Raw genomic sequence first — 17,231 nt, 5'->3', positions numbered from 1 at the left:
CCGTGTTAGCCAGGATGGTCTCGATCTCCTGACCTCGTGATCCGCCCGTCTCGGCCTCCCTAAGTGCTGGGATTACAGGCTTGAGCCACCACGCCCAGCAAAACACTTTTAAAAAAAGAAAATTTAAGTGATTTTTCTCCTTCTATGGGTATAGGAGACATTCTTCACTAAGATGAGAAGTCCCTCTGGTATATTTCTCTATGCATAGATATTAGATATATATTTATACATAACATTTTAAAATATATGGGTAAAGATACCATAAATAAGATCAATTGAGAAAGTCACATACTTGAAGATAGTTTTGATCAGATGACAAAGCATGAATACTTCTAGTAATATAAGTAATATAATATAAACATATAATAGAATATATTTCTAGTAATCTTAGACATTAACAAGAAATGGCAAATAATCTGATAGAAAAATAGCCAACACATATGATGAGCAATGACAAATGATGAATAAGTATACTTTTAAAGTATATAAGCTGAGTCATGGTGAGATATCACTTTCTACTCCATCAAAGCAGGAAAATGATAGAGCAATAATACCTACTGTTCATGGGAATAACACTGGGGAAGAAGAATAATTTCATATATTAATTTTTTTGTAGAATACTATGAACTGTTATCAGCCCATTTGAAAAGCAATCTTGTAATGTGTATTAATGTAAGATATATTAATTATGTATATATTTTATAATATAATGTAATGCACTTATACTTTTGACCTACTTTTAGGTGTTAATTTTATTGAAATTAAGGATCAGAACATATGATGTATGTATGAGATGCTTATTTTATAGTATGGTATGTAAAGGCAGCAAATTGGGAGAAAAATAAATGCACCTCAATGAAGGAGCTGGATGAATAAGTCACACTATATTCACAACCATAAGCTGTCCAGTCATTAAAAAAGAGATGGAGAATTAGGGGCCTATCAGTTGATTTGGAAATTCTACCGGGCATTACTGGATGAGAAAGGCAAGGTGCAGCCAAGTGTGTAAATTTTTTAAAGTGTTTATACATATATATGTATAAATGTAGGTGCATCCTTGTGTGCATATGTGTATGTCTACTGCATCTTTCCATTATAAAAGTTTCATTTCGTTTTGTAATTAATAAGTAATCTAGGCCAGGCGCGGTGGCTCATGCCTGTAATCCCAGCACTTTGGGAGGCTGAGGCGGGCAGATCACTTGAGGTCAAGAGTTCAAGACCAGCCTGGGCAACATAATGAAATCACATCTCTACTAAAAAAAATACAAAAATCAGCTAGGTGTGGCGGCATGCATCTGTAATCCCAGCTACTCCAGAGGCTGAGGCAGGAAACTCACTTGAACCTGGGAAGTGGAGGTTGCAGTGAGCCAAGATCTTGCTACTGCACTCCTGCATGGGTGACACAGTGAGACTCTGTCTCAAACAAAGCAAAGCAAAGCAAAGCAAAACAAAACAAGTAATCTGTTGGATGCTTCATTGAAATTGAGTGAATCTCCTGTTCCCCAACTACTTTTCATCCAGTGTGTTTTGTAGCCATTGACAACCTTTGCCTAAATCAACTATTACTTTGGTAGTTACAAATGAATCTTATTTATGCTTTAAAGTAAACTTTATTAAAATACATTGAATCATTTTGTTGCATAGCAGGTTTTGAAGGCTGAATGATCTAAGTAATGGCTTCCTTTAACTTGGCCTCGGAAGACTAAAAATAAAGAGGCTGACTTCATGCTTGTTCATTTGCTCCATGACCAAACTGAATAGAGCTGACATTTTCTGTTTTTTCTTAGACTATCTGACACTTCCAGAAAAAAAATATAACATAGCCGATGAGACAAGTAAATTATACTTTTGATTTTGGCAGCTGGATCACAGTATCAATAAGTAAAACTTACCAGAATAAAATTATTATTTAGTCTATGATTTTACATTTGACAGTTGCTTTTTGAAGTTTCTGCCAAAGGTTGATTCAATGATATTACCCACAAGGAGTATTTTTCTGAGTGTGACATTAAAAATCTGTCTCCATAAATGAGGAAATTTCACAATACTGCATTTTTTACTGTCTGTTTTTTGGTGTTAAATACTTAGATTCCTTGAAAATAAACTAAACTCTTCTGACTATAAGTGACTAGTGCAATGTTAATTTATCTCAGTTGAGATTGCATCATTGAAAATCATTTTTTAGGAAAATCAACAGGCACATGAGAGAGCTTTAAGGTTTGTTCAAATGATAAGGTTTGTATTTTGTTCTCTCTTAGAGATTTAACTAAAAAGAATCAAGCAAGATAACTTTTTGCTTGAAATGAGAAGAATAGAAACTAAACCCCATGCTGTCTATTGCAAATGGTTACTTTTGAAGTAATATAGAAACTCTTAGTACAATATAGACTCCTCAGTATTTTATCAATAAAAACATAGAATTAAAAAGTAAAAATTTTAATCAGAAAGTTTCACACAATTTAATCTCTTTAGAAACACTAAGAGATCTCACTGAGAGATTAAGTGTGTGGCTATTTTAACATCATGAAAACAAATCTTCGCTATTTTTCTACTTTGAACCAAAGGTGAGCTGAGGTTCATAAAGTTACATAAAGCAAACGTTGTAGCAGACAAAATGAAGAACTCAACTTCAGAGGTTTGGGTTTTGGTCCCAGGCTTAGCTGTGTGGTAATCTCCTTAGCCACGGCATGCTGAGTAGTAAAAGAGGCAGTTGAATTAGGGGAAAGATTATAATCTAATTTCCTGTTTAAAATTTGATACTGTTAAGTAAGTGATGCTTGTATTTAGAAAAATGACACCATGTGATTCATTCATTAAAAAAATATGCACTATGCACAACTGTGTGGCAGGCATCAATCTAGGCACTGGGAATATAGATTACCTGCCCTCTCAAATATGAAAGAAGTACAGTTATATCCTGTTAACATAATAAACATTTAATAAATCTTGTCTCATAACATGTATTATATTCATTCAATAAATCAACACTCTTGTCCATCTTTTCACTGAAACTGTTACCGTCATCAATGACCTCCATGTTGCCAAGTCTTAATATAAATTCACAGTTTTCATCAGCTTAACTTGTCCATAGCATTTAACCCAGTTGCTCATTCCCTCCTTGAGGAACTTTTCCTTCTTGGTTACCATGACACTATTCTATGGTTCCACTATCTCAATAGCTGCTGCTTTTAAATATTTGCTGATTCTTCCCATTCCTCCTGAGCTCTAAATGTTGGGGATCTCCAAAATCCTACTCTTGAGACTCTTATTCTCTGTTTATTCCCTGAGTGATTTTTATGTAGTCCTTTGACTTTGACTGTAACTGACATTTCCAAATTCATATTCTCAGCTCTACCTCTCCCCTGAACTCCAGTCTCATGTCAAATACCTATTATATACCTACTTGGAATAAAATTCATATGCTGGCTGGGTGCAGTGGCTCACACCTGTAATCCCAGCACTTTGGGAGGCCGAGGTGGGCAGATCACATGAGGTCAGGAGCTCAAGACAGCCTGGCCAACATGGTGAAACCCCATCTCTACTAAAAACACAAAAATTAGCTGGGCAAGATGGTGCATCTGTAATCCTAGCTACTCGGGATGCTGAGGCAGGAGAATCACTTGAACCCAGGAGGCGGAGGTTGCAGTGATCTGAGATTGCCCCACTGCACTCCACCAGGGCGACAGAGTGAGACTCTGTCTCAAAATAAATGAATAAATAAACAAATAAAATCCCAATGCCTATCGTTCCTTTGCTCACTCTGAGACTCCAATATTTGCATGAGGAGATACATTGGCAAGTGTGTTTGGGATCAACATCCGTGATAAATGAGGTTGAAGGAAAAAGGATTGAGAAACGGGAGAAGTTGCACTGTTGATGTGATTACAACAGAGACCTCAGTTCCTCCTACAGAGAGTTCTGGAGCTGGGATGGACCCTCAGAATTGTTCCAGTTGAGGCAAGAGAGATCCATACCACTGTATGAACCAGTTACTGGATAGATGCTGCCCCTAGAAAGGGGGAAAACCCTGGGCAAAGCAGCTTCCTCCTACCAAAACCAAGTCCTGGAGAGGACATAGCTGTGAGCCCTTGGCAGTCAACATTCATGCCAGCTGGGGGAATGAGTTCCTCATCCTAAAGCGGGAACTGGGTGTCACAGCACAGCTTCAACAGTAACCCCATATCTGGTAGTATCTCATCCGCATCACTTTCCTTCTCTTACGTAGCTTTATTGTTTCCCCCTCAAAGTATATACCATGTGTTTTACTTATTTGTTCACTTATTATTCCCTAATAAAATATAACACCTTGAGAGCAGAAACTTTCTTTTCTTCTTTCTTCTTTAATCCCATATTCCCAGTATCTAGAAGAAGTGTCCAGAACATAATGGGTGTTCAATAAACATTATTCAATGAGTAAATAGATATACTATTTGCTTACTAAATGCCAGGAACTATGTTTAGGGAATACAAACGTGAACAAGACAGACTCAGTCACTCCACTCATGAAGCTTATGATCAAATATAAACCATATATACATATGGCACACATGTTTAAAATATGTATATATATGCCATACTTTAAAAAGTGTAATTATAGCCAAACACTATTACTTGGTATTTTACTGATCTATCTAGATTCAGCCCATCTGATGGTCTATCATACAAAAATTTTTATTGAATGGCAGAATCAGAAGAGTATAAAAACCCTGGAGACTTTAGTTAGAGAGCTACTTATTGTTTCTGCTAATTTTTATTTTTTTTTTAAATGGAGTTTCACTCTTGTTGCCCAGGCTGCAGTGCAACGGCGCAGTCTTGGCTTACCGCAACTTCCACCTCCTCTTTTCAAGCGGTTCTCCTGCTTCAGCTTCCCGAGTAGCTGGGATTACAGGCATGCGCTACCACGGCTGGCTAATTTTGTGTTTTTAGTAGAGATGGGGTTTCTCCATGTTGGCTAGGCTAGGCTTGAACTCCTGACCTCAGGTGATCTGCCCTTCTCGGACTTCCAAAGCGCTGGTATTAAAGGCGTAAGCCACCGTGTCCGGCCTGTTCCAGCTAATTTTTTGGAAAGAAAAGTTACATCACTGGGACACATATCTTTTGTCAGTCTAGGAGAATTGAATAAAGGACAATATAAGAGAAAGACTTAAAAAATATTGAATACTTACTTAACTTCAGTTTTTACTACCCAACCCAACATCCTGTTCTCCAAAATGTTGGAGAGCAAGGCTATAATTGTATCTAAATAGATAAAGGATAAGACGTTTTGTATTGAGTGGATAATTTATAGTTACTTTGTACATACAAATATAATTTTTCCATTACTTTAGTTTCAGTGACAGTTAAAATGTAGTAAGGACTAGGGAATAGCACTTAGGGCTTTTATGTCATTATTGTGGAATCACAGACATCTTTTTAAAAGCAGCCTATGTGTTCTGTTTTCTAGAGCACATTTTATTTTCTTTCACAATGAACTAAATAATTTTGCCTTACAGAACTTCATCAAGATAAATCACCTTTGCCCCTTTGTTTATTTTACTAAAAATGTGGAAATCTTTCACTGTGTATTTTCTATGTGGTAGTGAACATGACAACCAACATTTCAGTTTTGGTTTGTTGTAAACAAGATGCTTGGCATTTCTAGAATACCTTGCATAAGACATCTCAAATTACACTATGCTTATGAATTCACTCATCTCTCTACTTCCTTGCACATTATTGTTGCAATGCATGCCAGGCAAGCCAGGTCCGAGTGAGTCAATGCACCACTGGTCCCAGGAACAAAGTAAGCCTTGAGGAAGATTCCAGTCCATAAGAATTTCTACCTTAAAAGTGAGAAAAAAAAGAAACCAGATTTCTTTTTTCATGCTCCATGGAGTAATAAAACCACTGGGTCCCACTGTTCTCTTCAGACTGTTTTATGCAGTCCTCTATTAAAATAAAATTTAGATTTCTGATGAATATCTTAACTTTCCTTTTTTTTTTTGAGAAGGAGTCTGGCTCTGTCACCCAGGCTGGAGATGGCACGATCTCAGCTCACTGCAAGCTCTGCCTCCCAGGTTCAAGCAGTTCCCTGCCTCAGCCTCCCAAGTAGCTGAGATTACAGGCATGCATCAGCACATCCAGCTAATTCTTGTATTTTTAGTAGAGACAGGGTTTCACCATCTTGGCCAGGCTGGTCTTGAACTCCTGATCTCATGATCCACCTGCCTCGGCCTCCCAAAGTGCTGGGATTATAGGCGTGAGCCACTGCGCCTGGCCAACTAGCCATTTTATACCAATTTACTGAGATGTCACTTCTATTGTTGGGTATCTTTTTGAAAAGAATACATGACTGATAGCCCAGGGTTTTGGTATACACATCTAGTTTGATGGGATCATTGCTCTGATGTCCAATGTAGGTGGCAAAGTCCTTACAGCAGATTTTCCAGGGCACAATAAATACTAGAATTTCACAAATTATCCTTGCTGATGATTGATTAATTCTCCTCTTGTAATTGGAAGTGATATCAGAGTACCTCTAAGCACAGAAGGGATGCTTCAGCCCCTTCATTTAGAGCCAATGGTATTTCATCAAAAGAATTATAAGCCATAGATAGTTAAGTGTCATAGAATGTTACAGGAAATAATCTCTTACCATGAACTCAAATGTACAAATATGTGTCATTTGAACACGTGGCAGATGTGGCAGAAGCAGCTCTAACTTGCCTCATACGCTTGTCCTGTATCTCTCACTCTACCTGTATCTCTGTCTCTCTTCTGCCCGTCTCTCACTGACTTTTTCTTCATCTGCTTTTTTTGAGCCTATCTGCTTCCATCTTTTATTCTTCCTTGTTTTTGATCTTTTTCTTTCTTTCCTCATTTCAGGTTGCTCACATAAGCTGACTGGAAAGTGTATTTCAAGTGTACATTTTTTCATTTCTGACATTTTTCCTATAAAAGTTTTCTTTTCCTGCTAACAGATTTAAAAGCAGAGGGTAAAATTCTTAAAATTTGCTTTATTTAAAAGCATTTCAATTACATGTAAATCTTGATTTGTAGTTTAAGTTGAAAAAAGATTACTTACTTCAGGTTATCAATTTCTCAAAGAATACATCCTTGCATATGGTTGGTGTCCAATAAATGATTGTTGGATGAATGTTGTATATGTGTGTGTGTGTGTGTGTGTGTGTCTGTGTACACTGAATTCTTAAGAGGGAACTTAATAGGTGTTCTTGCAGTACTTCCCAGACACAACTAGGCATTCATTAAGACATAAAACTCCAAAAACTCCAAAGGGTGCTGCTTATCTGTTTTTGTTCATCTGGGTATCAGAATATTGATAACAATGGTCAGGTAGAATTCGCCTGGATGAATTTATATGCATAACTACCTAGAGGAGTTATTTGATCAGAGATCGTATGAACACTCAAAAGCATGTGTTGAGAACTACATATACTTCATTTTACATGCTGCTGTTCAATGAACTCCAAAATAGCGCTTCTCTAATTATATGTGCATATGATTCCCCTGGGGATCTTGTTAAAATGCAAGTTCATATTCAGTACGTCTGAGGCAAAGCTTGAGATGCTGCATTTCCAACAAGCTCCCAGGTGATAATGTTGTGGCTGGTTCATGATTCACCCTTTGAGCAGTTCGAGAGTTTAAAGGTAATGGGGGTTTCTCACAGAACTTTTGTTATCTCACTTCTATTTCTTCTCATTAAGAAACTGGTTGGTAAGCCTCAGCTAGTGAGAGCTTGGCCTCACTACTAATGGCAATATTGTCTCCTATCATCTGGTCTGTCTTGGGGTGTCCGTGTTTGCTGCAGGTCTTTGTTATTAATGACCTGAAGTCCTTAATATCGACTTGTTAACTCTAGGAGCAACTTCTGGCTGCTAATTTGTGCACCATTTGGATGCTGGTTCTGGCAATTACATTCTCCATAGCACCAGTTTTCTTTCTTTTGCTGCAGAAGTAGACAGTGGGGTGAGGGAGTCAGAAGAATTATGTCTTGCCTCATGTGTGAGCTGCATAGCACTGTAATACTTCCTGTGTAATATCAGCGGTGGTTTGGAGCATTACCCTCAAATAGTGTGGGTCTCATTGAATTCTCAGAGCAACTCAGAAATATGTAGAATTATTATTATAATTTCCATCTTATAGCTGTCAGATTCGCAGTAGTTCAGTAACTCCAACAAGATCACAAGGGTAGTAAAGGGCAGAATTGGAATTTTTACCCCCACATTGTGATTCCAAGTTCAGTGTTTTCTATTTCACCTTGCTGTGAATAATTATCATAGTAGGAAGATGGAGTATTCATTTATGAAGGGGAGAGGTGGTCTCTGTAAGTCTTTATATATCCATAAATTTATTTTTCTTTGGTTGTACATTGGCCCACTACAATACCTCCCTACTTCTATGAAGAGTTAGCACCAAGAACAGCTTGAAAATCTTGGTAGTCTGTTGACTTCAGTTTGAGAAAGATTATTTCTTGGTTTTGGGATAAAGTGAAATAATATATATAAATGGAGAATGAAGAGGAGAAAACAGTGAGGATAAATAAAGATGTAGAATTATCCTCTTCTCCATTTTTCTTCTTTCTTTTCTTTTTTTTCCCTTGCATTCTGCTATGGAAAGGAAGGCAGTTCTGTAGGCATCTAAGGCCTTGTCTCCAACCACCTTAGGTACATTTATTAATCTTTGATACATTTTCTACATTTTGCTAAGAACCAGTACTTTTTTCTAGCGGTCTATAACAGTCAATGGTCAAGTCATTGCTACTTTAGAATACACAGTATTGCTTACATTCACATTTAGATGATATGCTTTGGGGAGGCCGAATGGACAGGGGATTTGATTTAAAGGCAAACCAGTGTATTTCCATTTAGTGTTTCCTTCCTGGAAAATTACAGGGGGAAAAGAATCAGGCAATGGCTGTAATTACTACATTGATGGTTCAATGGGGGCAAAAATGTAACCCACTACAAATTGGAAAGTCTGAAAAAAGGGACTTTTAAAAGAAAAGTTTTTCTATAAATGATTTCTTTATTCTATGAACAGCTAGGAAGAGGCATAAACTTCTCAATTAAAGAGTTCTTTTAGCAATATCTTTAGTTTAAAGCAGACACTTAGGTTAATTTGTATATTTTCGGTAAATATCCAGTATTTCTGAGTTCACTCCCTTTCCAGGTCTTCTCACCAACCTTGCATCCGGCTACAGATAGAATCTGCTTGGTACTAGAGGTCGGGCAGGGAGAGGGGTCACTAGTGCTTGGATTATCAGATTAAAATAGGCCCTCGATGGTCTCCAGGATAATGTCGCTTATCCCTTTCAGTTATAGGGAACCCTGCTGATATCTGCGACTGACGTTCGTGGTTGTGAAACTTATGCTCATTCTCTTGATTCCACCAGGACCTTAGGCTGCTGCTGGTAGTGCAGGTCTTTTTGTTGCAGCAAAAGCTGACAGAGTTGGGAAAGTTTATTCTTACTCCATGCCTCGGTGGCCCTATGGCAGGTTCACTGGCTCTCTACTCAGTCATCCCTAACAAGGCTATGTGGGAACTCATGAGTCCCTTCTACTTCACCTGGGAGACATGAGAGACCTTGTGGGCACTTTTCCAACCTTCTTTCCACCTTCATCTGTTCCTCAGTTACTTCTAAGCAGCTTGGACAGTTCCATACTAAAGCTCTGGTTCCTCTAAAGGACTTGAATTTATCTCAGTGTCTATCTGAAGAAGTTAGGAAAGGCTCCCTGCTCTGGAAAAACCTCTAAACATATCTGATTATCTCCATCTATGCACTTGATTTGATCCGAAAGGTGGGCAGAGAGAATGCTAACTTGTGTAGGTCTTGGCATGTGTTGAATTGTGTTCTCTAAAAAGATATATTGAAGTCCTATAGTATCTATTGAACCCTTAGTCTCTCAGAATGTAATGTTATTTGGAAACAGAATCATTGGAGATGTAGTTAGTTAAGGTGAGGTCATATTGGAATAGTTAGGGCCTTTAATCCAGTATGACTGGTGCCTTTCTAAGAAGATGAAAGATGATCTGTTAAGGCAGAGTCACAGAGAGGGACCATGGTGTGACAACACAGGCAGAAACTGGAGTGATGCAGTTGCAAGCCAAGAAATGCAAAAGCTAGATGACCATTATTAGAGGCTAGGAAGAGTCAAGGAAGGATTCTGGCTAGAGTCTCAGAGGGAGCACGGTCCTGCTGACACCTTGATTTCAGACTTCTAGCCTGTGGAACTGTGCAAGGATAAATTTCTGTTGTTTTAAGCCACCCAGTTTGTGGTACTTTGTTATGGCAGCTTTAGGAAACTAATACAGTTTCCTTATGAAAATTAGAAAGTGAGATCTTTCAGAAAGATACCCTTGGACAAGGGCTGCCAATCTCGGTAAGTAAAACAAGGCTTGGATATCCACCCTCACTTGACTCCTTGAATAAACACGGCACAACCAATACAATGGCCCTGGAATCAGAAGCTAAGACCCAAATATCTGAATGCTTCTTTTCTTCTACTTCTCCTATCTTTTTATTTCCTTCTCAAAGAGTTCCTACTTCCCCCTTCTCTTTAGGTAGACATGAACTTCTGTTACATCACATCCTGAGTTATTGCCATGGCTCACGTTAGAGCTCTGTGGACTGAGTCAACTGTGGCTGGCTATTAAGACAGTCTTTCTACGAATTAAAGATAGATAGATAGATAGATAGATAGATAGATAGATAGATAGATAGATAGATAGATAGATATTAAGCTGAGCCATGACATTTTTGTTTATCTTAGTTATCGATTGCTACATAACAAATTACCACAAAACTTAGTAACTTAAGACAACAAACATTTGTAATCTTCCACAGTTTCTGAGGGTTAGGAATCCAAGAGTGGCTTATCTGAGTGGTTCTGACTCAAGGTCTCTCCTGAGGTTTTAATTAAGCTGTCACCCAGGTCTACAGCCTCTGAAGACTTGACTGGGACTGGAGGATTTGTTTCCAACATCACACACACATGGCTGTTGGCTGGAAGCTTCAGTTTATCACCATTAGGCCTTTCTGTAGGGCTGGTCATGACATGGCTTCCCCCAGAGCTAGTGATCCAAGAGAGACAGTGACTAAGACAGGAGCTGCAATCTTTGGAGTGACATAGCATCACTTCTGCCATGTTCCACCGGTTATACGACTCTAGTACAATGTGGGAGAGACTACACAGGGTGGAATACCAGGAGATGGGATCATCAGAGTGGTCTTGGAGGCCAGCTACCGTGCTGTTCTATCAGTGTTCCTCACTGGGAGCAGCACCGACGTTAGGGTAGGACAAATCTTTGTTGGGTAGGACTTCCCTAGGCATTGCTGGCGATTTAGTGTCCTTGACCTTCACCCATGAAATGCCAGCAGCACTCCAAAGACCTGTGACAATCAAAAGTGACCATGAACATTTCCCAGTTGGATGGTATTCACTCCCACCTGACAGTCTATCTGCTATTTAAGTTAGAAGGACTTAGGCTTGGGAGGTTAATATAAATGTAAAAACATCAATTTATTATTTTCAAAAATATTACAACCATCGCACTGGCATCTTCTCATAGGGTTTGAAGTAATTAAGGGATTTCCAGTCCTATAAGACAGAGGGCTATAGTTTGAAAAAGCACTGAACTTGGAGTCTTAAAATGTACACTTAGCCTCGCTTCTCCCTTCTAGTAGCTGACAGCCCAGTGCAAGTTATAAAACTCTCTGAGCCTTGCTTGTGAATGGGAGGTAATACTACTTACCTCACAAATTTCTCAAATAAGAGGGTTCTATGAATAACGTAAAGAGAATGAAGCATCCTTGAACCACACATGGGCTGACTCCTTTCAGAGAAACGAGAGTGTCCCAGTCCCTAGAGGCTTCTGTGGTTTCCAGCAGGAGAATCACAGGAACCAGCGAGTCCCCATGGACCAATGTAATGGGCCAAGATTCCCTTAACAGGACAATCCATGCATGCCTTGGTTTACTCCTTCACAGAGGCAGGAGTTTTCCTAGCTACAAGATGACTACTAGGCTTTATTTTGGGGAGAACTGTGTATTCCTTCTATTTTGTTGCCTTTCCTGTTCTCTGGCCAAGGTGTGACTTGTGGGACAACTATAATATTTTCTCCCATTTTACTCCTCTGTTCTGGGTTTCCTTTTCCCACTGTTCTTCGCCTCCTAAGCCTTGGCATTTTCCTTTTGGAAAGTGATCATCTCCCTCCCTGCTCTTCTGTCTGCTCTCTCCCTCCACTCACTTGACACCCAGCTCACTCGTGATCTTGGTACTTCCCCTCTCTGGTCTTCTCGAATTGTCTTTCCATCAAAACATTGAGAGAAAACTCTTCCACCCGCAGATGTCTACGTTTTTTTTGTGTTCCTGGGCTGGGAAGCACAGCTGGAGAAAATCACCGAACTTCCCAGAAGGGTATCCTGCAAGTTCACTCCCACATGCCCTGTGGCCATCAACACTGCCTGATGCTCCTGTTTTCTTCGTCAGCTCTCTCCCCTCCATCTCCACAGTATCAATGATGAGACTTTTCCTCATTGAACTGAAGCCATCTACTTCTTTCTTTCATACTTCTACCTTACCCCTTACCTTCAAATAACTTTGCCTGCTCCTTCACACACAAAAAATAGAAGCCACAGATGAGAACACACACAATTTACTGACATCTCTTCCACCATCTTACCTGTCCCTATACCTACACTTACCTTCCCCTAAGACTAACCCTTCCATCTAAACTTAGGCTCTCATCACCTTGGGCCTTCTCGGGTACTTCCTTCCAACATGTATCCGTCCTCTTCTACATTTCAGCCTCAACATGTTCACTGAATCCTTCCCATTTTTAAACATCCTCAAGTCTCTTTCTTCTTAAAAAGTCCTCCCAACTCTTCATTTTTTCCCGCTTGCCCTATACATTTCTCCTATCCCACTCCTCCCCCTCAGAGCCCAAGTTCTTGAAATAACTGTCCACATTCTCTGTGGCTTCCTCACCTCCCTTTCCTCTCAACCGACAGTAATCTTCTTCTGCCCACACCTTTCCTCAGAAACTGCTCTCACTGGGTCACAAACCACCTCCCTATTGCTACATCTAATGAACAGTTCTCATTTCTTATCTGACTTGAGCTCTCAACATTTGACGTTGTTTACCACTTCCTTCTGTGCTTGGAATGCTCTCTTCATTTGCCTTCTATTAAGCCACATTCTCCAACTTTCCCTCCTCCATGTCTGGCTGCTCCTTCTCAGTCTCCTTTCCTACAACTTTTCCTTTGCGCTTCTATTTAACTCAGTGTGACCTCTCTGAGCTTGACCCTCTTCTATTCTCCGGACACATTCTCTACCTTGGTGATCTCGTTCATTCTCATAGCTCCAACGATTTATTGCTAATGACCCCTGAACTTGTGCCAATGGCCCAGAAAGCTGTCCTGAGCTTCAGACTTAGGTTTTGGATCTCTTCAGTGTTTACACCTAGATTTCTCAGAGGCACCTCTACTCAATTGGACCACAATTAAGTTCTTGTTTCCATTTCCTGGCTAAAACCTGCTCCTTTTCCTGGGCAGCTTCCTGAACTTTCTCCCTCCCTGACACGCTTGTCCAGTTGGTATCCAAGTCCTGAAGATTCCACCTCCCCAATAGAGGTCTCAACTCCAGGGGCATAACTCCACTTGGACCATCACTAGCTTTGATCGTTTCTTCTCTTTGGATCACCACCGCTGCCTCCCAACAGGTCTCTTGGTTTTCAATCTTCACATCAAATCCAGGGGGATCTTTCTGAATCTCTAATTATGTCCCCTCCCTTCACCCTGCTTAAAATTCTTCATCAATCTCCTCTTATCCTCAGGATATAAGGCTGAGAAATCACGGTCTGGTCTCTCCCACCTGTGTCTTGCCAGTGCCACCCCGCCACCTATCCTTCAGCTACACTGAATTATTTGTAGTTCTGTAAGATTGCTTGCTATGTCTTGCCTCTGCACTTTCGCACATGCTTTCTCCTGTTCCCCCTCTCCCTTTTTCGAGTTAACTCCTATTCATCACTTCTTCCACAATGACTTTGATGACCTTCATGGAACATAGTTACATGTTGCTCCCATCCTCCATCGTGTTACCGTTTGCCCCCAATATAGCACCGATTGTGCTTTCATTGTCCATCTACCCTTAAACATTAGGAAGCTTTCAGAAAGAGACCCTTTTTTCTTTGTAGTTTTAACTTTAGAGTTTGGAACAGTACATGGTGCATATTAGGAGCTCAATAAAGACTTATTTATTTATTTTGCGACCGAGTCTGGCTCTGTTGCCAAGGCTGGAGTGCAATGTCGCGATCTCAGCTCATTGCAACCTCCGCCTCCTGGGTTCAAGCAATTCTCCTGCCTCAGCCTCTCGAGTAGCTGGGATTGCAGATACTCGCCACCAGGACCCGGCTAATTTTTGTATTTTTAGTAGAGACGAGGTTTAAAACTGGTCTAGAACTCCTGACCTCAGGAGATCTGCTTGCCTCAGCCTCCCAAAGTGCTGGGATTACAGGTGTGAACCACTGCACCCAGGCTCAATAAATACTTATTAAATGAAGACATGAATGATGCTATTAATATGTATCACATGACACTTGTAAATATTATTATAGTTGAATTTGAGCTTGAGATGAGGGGACTGTTAGGGAGATGGATGAATTTAAAAAGCATAAAGAATCAAAGAGGGCCAGGAGCAGTGGCTCATGCTTATAACCCCAGCACTTTGGGAAGCCGAGGCAGGCAGATCATCTGAGGTCAGGAGTTTGAGACCAGTCTGGCCAACATGGTGAAACCCCGTCTCTACTAAAAACACAAAAATTAGCTGAGCATGGTGGTGCATGCCTGTCATCCCAGCTACTTGGGAAGCTGAGGCAGGAGAATCACTTGAATCCAGGAGGCATGCCACTTGAACTGAGATCATGCCACTGCATACCAGCCTGGGTAACAGAGCAAGACTCTGTCTCAGGAGAAAAAAAAAAAAAAAAAGAATCAGAGACTCCTTCTATGATGTGTTGGTCCAGAAACCAGAAAGACAGATGTTCCTTTATTCTCATCCTTATCTTCTTGGGGAGGGTAAGGCATCTGCCATGTAGAGAAGTCACTGCTGACCTTGGTGTCGCCATTTCAAAGATGATATTAAAGACAAGGGATGGGCCAAGAAGGAAGAAATAATTGATTTCTGGTTTTCTTTTCACAATACAGGTGGAAAAGAAGTAAAACATTCAAACAGAAGAGGACAAAATACTCTAAAAAGTGCAGCAGTTTCCTAGGTTGAAGTTTCAGAAATATTTAATGTTTAGAATTCTCTATGTTTATCTAGGTGATCTTGAAACAAACAGGCTTATTGCTTTGTTCTGCAGGTTAGGAAAAAACACAAATTGCTGGGCATGATGATGCATGCCTGTAATCCCAGCACTGTGGGAAGTTGAAGGGGGAGGACTGCTTGAGGCAAGGAGTTTGAGACCACCCTGGGCAGCATAGCAAGACCCCATCTCTACAAAAATTAAAAAATTAGCTGAGGGTGGTGCTGTGCACCTGTAGTTCTAGGTACTTTGGAGGGTTAGGTAGGAAGATTGCTTGAACACAGCAGGTTGAGACTTGAGTGAGCCATGATCATATTCCAGCTGGGTGACAGAATGAGACCTCATTGCTAAAAAAATTAAAATAAAACAAATTCGACGAAATAAAAACTAAATCAATATATTTTCTACTGACAACATCCCTCACCTGCCTTATTTATTTAAGAGTGTACAGTTACTAGTAACACCCACACACTAGTTAATGGAACACTATTATGCAAGAATCTAAGGAACGTCAATGGAAAAACAGCCTGGTATTAACAAATAAATATAAACGACTCTTCTGAGTTGCAGCACACGTACTTTCCATTGCACCTCAGTTACCCGGCAGATTTAATTTCTATCTGGTTTGTCTTCAGAATTGGGGAGGAGAAATCCTGGATTTGGCAGGCGCTGAGCTTGGAACCCACACTCACTCTAGCAGTGTTATTGGTTCAGTCCTTGAGGCCAGTAACACTTCCAGCCCCAGGGAAACCTTGGTTCCAAACTTTTCCATCATTCCACAAGGGAGTTCTTTCTGCAAGAGGTTTTGGCTGTTTTTGAAGCTTTCTCTCATTCTGTCTTTTAAAAAGCAGTTTGTAGGGCTGGAATATTGCAGGGTTTTTTCCTCCCTCTTCACCCAGATGTTTCTGGTTCTCAGGATGTACACCTGTGATGCTGGGTCACTTGGGAGAAATGTCTGAGTTTTATTTACAGCAAAGAATGTGATCCTCACATGCAAATGTTTAAAATGGTCATTTTGTTCTCAGGGACCAACTGCAAGACCTGCTAGGAGAGTACTTGTAGGGATATGAAAAGAAAATGTTAAGGTCAAAGCCATCTGATCATTGAGTATGTTTTGAGTGCCTGCTCTGATTCTCCAGCACTATTCTAAGTACTGGGAATACAGTGGTGAAAAAAAATAAAAGAAGAAGAAGAAATTAAAAAAGAGAAAAAACTCTGCCTTAGCTAGGGACAAAGGTGGGGGAGGGGAACAAATAATATGCAAAAAAAAAAAAGTTAGATAGGCAGTTTGTTAGATGAAATTATCCTGAAGTTCAAAAGATAAATTTATATATGGAGATGGCTGCTTTTACCATGGAGATGATCTCCTTGGTTAGATAAGAGATGAGATATGCAGAGTGTGTGGCATAATGTCTGACACATAGTGGGTCCTCTCCTCAGTAATATGAGTTCCTATTCTTTTCCTAGCTTGACCTAACAATCCAATGAAAGTATTTTTGCCTTCTGTCTTACAATCATCTTTAACATTTCATTCGCAGTGATCTACGCTTTTTCTAGCACGTACCTCAAAACAAACTCCTCCAGTCTCGACCCATTACCCAGTTCCAAAGCTATTTCCACATTTTTAGGTATTTGTTACGGCAACACTCCACTGTCTTAGTCAGTTTGGGCTCTATAACAAAGTACCATAGACTGGGTGGTTTATAAGCAACAGAAATGTATTTCTCAAGGTTCTGGAGTCTAGGGTCTGGAAGTCTGAACCCAGCCCAGTATGGTTGGCGTCTGGTGAGAGTTCTCTCATGGGTTGCGTACTGCTATCTTCTCCTTATATCATCACATAGCAGGAAGAGAAAGAAAGAGCTACCTGGGGTCTCTTTTTCTTTCTTTATTTTATTTATTTATTTATTTTGCGACCGAGTCTGGCTCTG

At 40.0% G+C, this 17,231-nt stretch overlaps 1 pseudogene; it reads right to left on the bottom strand.

Annotated features, from left to right (window-relative positions):
* Window positions 1–7,834: 7,834 nt before the first annotated feature.
* LOC105511029 overlaps window positions 7,835–17,231 on the bottom strand; it is an 86,831-nt pseudogene continuing 77,434 nt past the window's right edge.

Source organism: Colobus angolensis, unplaced genomic scaffold (genome assembly GCF_000951035.1).
Source record: "Colobus angolensis palliatus isolate OR3802 unplaced genomic scaffold, Cang.pa_1.0 Scaffold197, whole genome shotgun sequence".
NCBI classification, from domain to species: domain Eukaryota; kingdom Metazoa; phylum Chordata; class Mammalia; order Primates; family Cercopithecidae; genus Colobus; species Colobus angolensis.
Note: the sequence above shows the minus strand (reverse complement) of the source record. Positions and strands in the feature narration are given on the sequence as shown.